This window comes from Zootoca vivipara, chromosome 11 (assembly GCF_965207765.1).
Source record: "Zootoca vivipara chromosome 11, rZooViv2.hap1.1, whole genome shotgun sequence".
NCBI classification, from domain to species: Eukaryota; Metazoa; Chordata; class Lepidosauria; order Squamata; family Lacertidae; genus Zootoca; species Zootoca vivipara.
The window spans coordinates 30,691,352-30,698,748 of NC_142594.1; the positions used below are offsets into that span (position 1 = coordinate 30,691,352).

The 7,397-nt window shown below is 40.2% G+C and overlaps 1 non-coding gene across 1 annotated transcript; it reads left to right on the forward strand.

Moving 5' to 3' along the window:
* The first annotated feature begins 645 nt into the window (after nucleotides 1-645).
* On the forward strand, nucleotides 646-6,180 carry LOC118092241 (uncharacterized). The gene is made up of 3 exons (XR_015946461.1): nucleotides 646-728; nucleotides 4,620-4,713; nucleotides 6,054-6,180. It is a non-coding gene; the product is annotated as an uncharacterized LOC118092241 (transcript).
* Nucleotides 6,181-7,397: the final 1,217 nt, after the last annotated feature.

Genomic DNA, 7,397 nt, shown 5'->3' on the forward strand with positions numbered 1-7,397 from the left:
CGAAACTCCCTCCCTGCAGCACATCCCCGCCGAGGTAACTAAACACAAAGAACGAGCTGGACGCGAAATAAACCGCCGTGACGCTGGACCAAGAGCGTGCAGCGCGTGGTTGTGCGGGTGATGACGCCGATACGCTCTCGCGAGCGACGTCGGCGGCTAGAGCGGCCAGGTCGCGCGGGAGAGGGCGCATGCGCCTGACGCCCGCTCGCTTGCTTGCCGGCCGGCCTCCCGGTTCCGTCGCCGTCCCGTCATTCCCAGCGGGAAGCAATAGAGTGGGAGTCGCTGGTGGGCTCTAGAGCGGCGCAAGGCCGATGATGTCGGAGAAGAAACAGCCCGTCGACTTGGGGCTCTTGGAGGAGGACGACGAGTTCGAGGAGTTCCCGGCCGAAGGTAGCCTTTAACCCAGGAGGGGAGCGGCTCGTGGGGGGGGGGGCTTAGGGACGAGGACGGTGACTGCGCGCTGTTGCCTGGTGGGTGTCGGGGAGGCTTTTGGAGAGGCTGAAAACTAGGCCTCAAACACGCCTCTGTGTGCGCGCGCGCTGTTCCCGCGAGAGCCCCCCCCTCACAGTTGGGGTTTGGTTGCTTCCGAGTAGGAGCCTCTACGGCCTCGGGGCCTTATTTCCCAGCATCCCTTTCGCGCCTGAGGCTGCCCACGCGCCATACGTGACTCGTCAGAACTGCAGTTCCCGGCATCGAACTATAGTTCTCAGGATGCTTGGCCCCGCGGGGTGTGTGTGTAAGAATGCCATGTGCTTTAGGTGTGCGGTGTGTTTACGCAGCGCGAGTTCCTGGCTGGCTGTCTCACCCGCATCGTCCCCCCTCCCTCCACACGAGAATCGTCTCGTGTGGAAGAAACATCAGGTGTAGGCTTGAGGCGTGACAGGTGGCTGGCCAGGTTTTGGACCGCTTTAAAACGCGTGTCCCATTCGGAGGATTTCTCTCTGCTTGTGCAGTTTGGGCTAAACAGGGATGTGATCCGACTGTTTTCCTGGGTAGAGTTGGTAGGACCACGGTCTCTCACCTGGTTAACAAAGATGCTACGGAAGGCCAGTCAATGTGTGTAAAACATTTAGCAACAGCTGCTTGATAATTGTCACTCGTGCGTATTCAGAACACCATGTTTACTACCCCCTTTAATAGCCAGGAAGAAATAGCCTGTTCATTTGTAGAACTTGCTCCCAGTAAATTGTGGCAGACTCGGGAACCAAGGGCCTCAGTCTTTGCTGAATGACCAGAAATGCAGATTCTGGTTTCAGACAGTACTTGCTCAACTTTTTAATGTTTCTATTACATTTGAATATGATTGGTTGATTCGTTACTGTTGCTGATCTGCTGTGGTGGTGGTGGTGCTTTTTCAACAGTAAAATAGGACTGCACAAACAGTGGATACTGCTGACCTTAAATAAGGCTTTTGTATTATTGTATAGCTCAGCAAAACTATGTAGCGGATTTTTTAAAAGTCTGTTTTATACAATTTATTAGAAGTATTCTGTTTTTAAACATCTCTGCTTTGTAGCTGAACTTTGTTATATATTTTAAAGTTTGATGCCATGCACATTGCACTAAAAGCAGTGCCATTATCATTTTGCTTTAATTGCATTTGCTGTGCTGCATTTGCTCAGCACTGAGAAGTGCAAAGTTTTTTTGTATAAAAATCTTGAGCTGCTGATTTGTCATATTATTTCAACAGTCTAACGGAAAGAGCCTTTAGAATTTTAGTAGTATAGGTGTAAACTTCTGTGTTAAATGAACTTCAGAAGTGCACCTTCCAGTTACAGAGTTTCACAATGCAAAGTTATATTGACATATGAGGGAGAAACAAACATTCCACAAAGAATGTTTTTATTAAAGCACCCTCCATTTAAAGGGTGATTTTATTCTTACCTTTCAAATTCAACCATCTGAAATCGATTTGTTCTATTTTTGTTAAGCATTTCATTGTGGTATAGTATTCCTTATAAGAATTCATCACATGCTAAATATTTTTTGGAAATCGTACAGAAGTGTGAAAAATAAGTTACTTAGGTATGCTAGAGCAATAAACAAAGTATATGTTGGCTTTTCAGTGTAGAAGAATTTAACAACTGTGTTATACAAGTAGTTTTAAGATCTTTGAAACGTGGGCATGTTGTAGTTAATTAATGATACAGTACTTTCAAATCCCAATTTTTTCATTTTATCTGGTGAAAGGAAAATAATACCACTGGGTGATAATTTTACATTTGCAAGTGTGCAAATAACATCCTTTAGCTGCATGAATAATGTATAGTTACAGGCTTTCTGTCCCAGTTTTTGTGAAGATGACTGCTGCTTATAGTGCAGCAAGTTTAATCAGGAGGGAACACAAAGCGAGGTGATCATTTTATCAGCTAATGTTCCAAATGCTGCAAGTTGCACAGAACTTTTATGTGGAAACTAGTTGTCTGTTTGGAATGTTTGAGGGTGGGGTTAGCCTCCTACCCACCACCCCCATCAGTACCTGTTGTGTTACCGAGTTGCTGTACAGCTGGATGCACTTGGGGTTTTGCATTTTACACCGTATTAATTTTAGTTAGCATGTATTTCAGCCCAACCCATTTGCTTTCAAGAAATTATGGTAGCTACAAAGATGCCAGTGGTCCATATAATTTCAATTACTGAAATAAGAATATGTTGCAAGTTATGTTTTGCATTGCTATGTTTAGTGTTTCAACAGAGATTGAGCTGTTAGAACAGAGGCTGTTATGATCTAAAACGAATTAATGCACTCTGCTGACATTATTGTGTTCATTAATATTATAGTAATATCAGTTGCAAGAAGCTTTTATCAAAAATCAAGTTAAAACAAAGCAGGTCTACTCCTTGGTTAAAAACATGCTAAGCAGTAAGTTACATTTATTTATTTATTTATAAAAAATAAATAAGCAACTTACACAAAACAAAAACTTGCAATGTGCAAAATTTAAAACATAGAATAAAACATCAGAGATATATCTAAGTACCCTGGATTTTTCCATTCCTAAATCATAGTATGCATGTTTAGAATTGACAGTGGTTAACATAAGTGCCAACAAACCCCTCAGCCATGAATAAGTGGAGTGAGTGGTATTTACTCCAGGGAGAGGAAAGACTATAAGATGAGCGTCTGCTCATCTCAAGGCTAGTTAGCAGGGAGCATTACTTATTTGTTTCAGAATCATCAAAAGATTAACTTGATTCATATTTTTTAATGCATGAAAGCTCAATGTGGTATATAGTAAACTAGAATGCCAAAGCCATGAAATGCTCATATCTTGTGTCTTTTGAAAAACATCACCTAAATGTGAATGAAACTTATAGTATTTTGGTTACAAAGCCAGTGAACTGTCATAGCATAGTTACTGTGTTTTTGCATCAGGTTGCCACAGTATTGTTTAAGCACAAGACTGGTTTACTTATCATCGTGGGTTAGAGTTCTAGATATCCGAAATGTATTTGAAAAGCCAGTTTTTACTTTGGAAAACAGTAGAAAGGCATTGCTGTAACGGGTCGCTTTTATGTCCTGAAGGATGGCATCAGAAATGTACGGCAATACATGGTCTTTGATCGCTGCCTCTATCATTGTGTGTCTCAAATCTTACACTTTTGTGTCAATGGCTTGAAAGCCTGTCAGGAGAAAAGCACATGGTTTAATAGCCCGAGCTCCCACTTGTTTTGCAGTGATGAAATCTGATGTGCAACTTATTCACATGTCATTTTTCAAATTCCCTGGTATTAGGGTCCCAACTGGTATTGAAGTAGTATCCATGGAGTTTAAATATATGAATAGGGACTGACCTCTCAATACTCCTTACTAGCAAGACAGAACTCTGGGCCCTTTCCCTAATTGGGTTCAACCTCTCTCTCTTTTTAAAAGCTTCCTGGGCCAGTACCTGATCTTTGGCCAGGCAGCTTCTAGTTTGCTGCTCTCTTATCTCTTTGCCTCATTTCCTCACCCTAGCGTGTTGTCTAGGTTGCCTGATACTGACTCACCTTACTCGTTTCCTCCACCTTGAACAGAGCTGTTCAGCCTTAGAAATTTGGAATATCTGTGACTAGAAATTACCAGCTAGACCTTTTAAGGGGATCAGTCTGTGAAGTGCTTCTATCATTTGACTCCAATCATGCATTTACAAACCATGAGTCTTGGCTTTGGTCCAGATCTAACCGTTAAAATAATCTCAGTTCATACCAATGGAGATTCTGTCATCTTATAAAGTGTGTGTATAAGATACTGGGAACGTGGTAGATACAAGATACATGTTTTAGCCACTGTTCACGTTCTGTTTTTACCTTTGTCATTAATATTACTGCATGAACTGCAGTAAATATTGCATACTTACAGAAGAGCGGCATGAAATTACATTGTGCTCTGAATTGTATCCTTAAAGTTGCATTTATTTATTTCATTTCATAAAATTGAGACACTGCTTAATTGTAAAAAAACACACACCCTCAAAGCAGTCTCCCAACCAATAAAGCAATAAGATTATTGTTAAAACAGTTAAAAACAACTATTTATAACACAATTAAATGAAGCTTTCTGATATTCAAGTTACTGAAATGTTTTGCTCACAGTTTAACTATATATAAACTAAACTTGTCCTGTGTCCTTTTTTCAGACTGGGCTGGTTTAGATGAAGATGAAGATGCACATGTGTGGGAAGACAATTGGGATGATGACAATGTGGAAGATGATTTCTCCAATCAGCTAAGGTCATCTGAAAGTTTTCAGTATATACAAATAGTGAAAAAAATTGCAGGCTAGAATCCCTCAAACAAGTATCAGATCTGACATGCTGGACAAAATCACATTTGGTAGCGGCTCCCATATGTAACTTGGAACTTTTTACACATCAGCAGTTGCTTTAAGTTTCAAGCTGCGTCACTTTACTGATATTTAGCCACATTGTGCACATAATAAAATAGCTGCAGTGTCAACTAGTATTAATCACTGTTGAGGTACTAGCAGCTCTAAGTGGGTTAAGCTCAATATCTCTAGCTGAATTTTGAGATGAAAATTGAGTTGCTGTCACTTATTTTCAGTCTGAAAAAGCAGTTTTAAGTTAATTGCAGGACTGACTATTATTTCTTATACAGCAGATATCGATAAAATAGCCAAAACTGAAGAACCATGGCAGATACATCAGAAAGAAGAGGAGGAGAAAGCATTTAATGATTGGATCATATTTCAATTGCTTCATCTGTTTTCCTTTATCTACTGTATCTGCAAAATAATGCTTCCTGTTCTGAGATTGTGTTTTCTCTGCATATAGCTTATTTTTTGTTATGTTGGCTGCATGCTTAGCAATGCCTTGCCTCCCTTTGGCCTTGAGGGGTTTGTGGCTTCTTCAGGCAAAAAAGAAGGAGATACATGCACACTGAAACAACATACTTCAAAGGCTTGTGCTGTTTGTGTTTGCTTTAGCAACTCAGTAGGGGACAGGGGTGGGTGGTGAATGGATGCAACCACAGGTAGAGGGGTGAGGAAAGTTTTGGAGGAAGTAGCATAGGAGAGCTGAAGCAACAACACACATATTTCATTGAGCTGTTTACAACAACCTTTTACTATTGATTGGTGCAGGTGGAAATATGATAAACAGCTGGATCCAGACTAAGTTAGTTGCACATGGATCCTACTTAAATGAGTGTGAAAAGTTAGTTATAACTGACAGTGCAGTCATGAAGCTTCCTTCTAGGTAAGTGGGTATAGGACTGTAGATTGAATGAAGTCATTTCAGTGGGAACATAGTGCAGCTTACTTTAATCTGGATCCAACCCAATATAAAAAGGATTTTATATTATGTGATTAGACTTTTCATCAGAATACTAATTGTTTCGGAAGTAGAAGGAAGAGTAGTTAGAATATGTTTTGAGAGATTATATACATACATGTTGGGTTGAGCCCAGACACTTCCTGGCACTTGGGCCTCATTAATACTCAATGGAAACTTAGTCTGGTTCCAATCAAGTGGTTTTTTTAATGTAAGCAAGAATTGAGTGTCTAACATTTTGCAGGATTTAAATAATTTGTGTGCTTTGTTTTTACTTTACAGAGCTGAATTAGAAAAACACGGCTACAAGATGGAAACCTCATAGCTTTCAGGGATGCTGTGGTCTGGGATGGGACTGCTATATATTGAACAGAGAAATGTTACAGAATGCTAGCTGGAAGAAGAAATACTAGAATGCCCTTTATTACACCCCAAATTTGTTTTTGTTTTGTATGAATAAAAAATTGAATCTTAAAGGGTTTTCTATTGTCAGTATTGTTCAACTTTATTTCTGAATTACTAGTATGTTCAAAAATAATATTGTCAGCTGTACTAAGTCTGGGTTCTTTATAATGTTGACTTCCTTTACATGATACTTGAAGTCCACTAAAGCAGAGTGAATTGAGGGTTTGTGACATTTTATCACTTTATATCAGATCTAGAGAAAAACTGCTGTGGTTATTGTTTACCACTTTGGGAGGAAGGGCAGGACAGAAGTTTAATAATAAACTAGTCCTATACTGAAATACTTCCTACTTTTCTTTGCTTAAACAAGTGAAACATTCAAGTTAAATGCCTCTGAAGAAAGAATTCGCATGTGAGAGACAACCTACAGATGGGTGGTTGTAAGTGGAAGCTTCTTAGTCCAATCTGCATGCTTAGTCATAGCCGTAGATGTGCTCCTGATAGGAAGCTTACCTTCCCTGCTGAGAGATTTGCCTGTTCTAGAATTGTCTGCTTGATGACACTTGAAGCCACACTTTCCAAACTTTACAGCAACAAAACAAAAGTATTCCTTAGTTAACCTTGAAGTTAAGTGCAATAAAACACACAGCTGATGTTGAATGAACATGCCACCCAATGCTATTTTTTATGAGTACAAAGAGGGACAAACATTTATTCTGTCTTGTCTTACAGGGCCAGATCAGTTTAAGAGTAGAGCAGGGAAAGTGGTGGGAGTAACCTAATATTAGTACTTGAAACACTTTCTTTAACCTTGTTTAGCTAAATAACTTGGAGAATATCATGATGTAATTGGGTAAATATGATAATGGTACATTGCCAGCTTCTGGGGAAACACTTGGGCGGGTTTGTTGAGTCAGCCAATTCATGGTGAGCTCTGGCTAGGGTTATTTTCAGGACACCATGACTTCTGCCCTAAGCCAGTTCTGGGGGAGTGGGGGGTGGGGAATGCCCATAGGCCACATTGGTTATTTTGCAAAACTAGATAGTTCACCTTTAAGCAGCGTTACGCCTTTATCCAATTTTCCATGGTTTGGGGAAAGAAAGCAAATGACTACTTGAATAGCTTAGTCATACATTTATTACTCAAGCTACATGAGTCATTTAATAAGTATAGAGCAAAATTCACTATCGCACAAACTGACTCAAGAACATATAAATGCT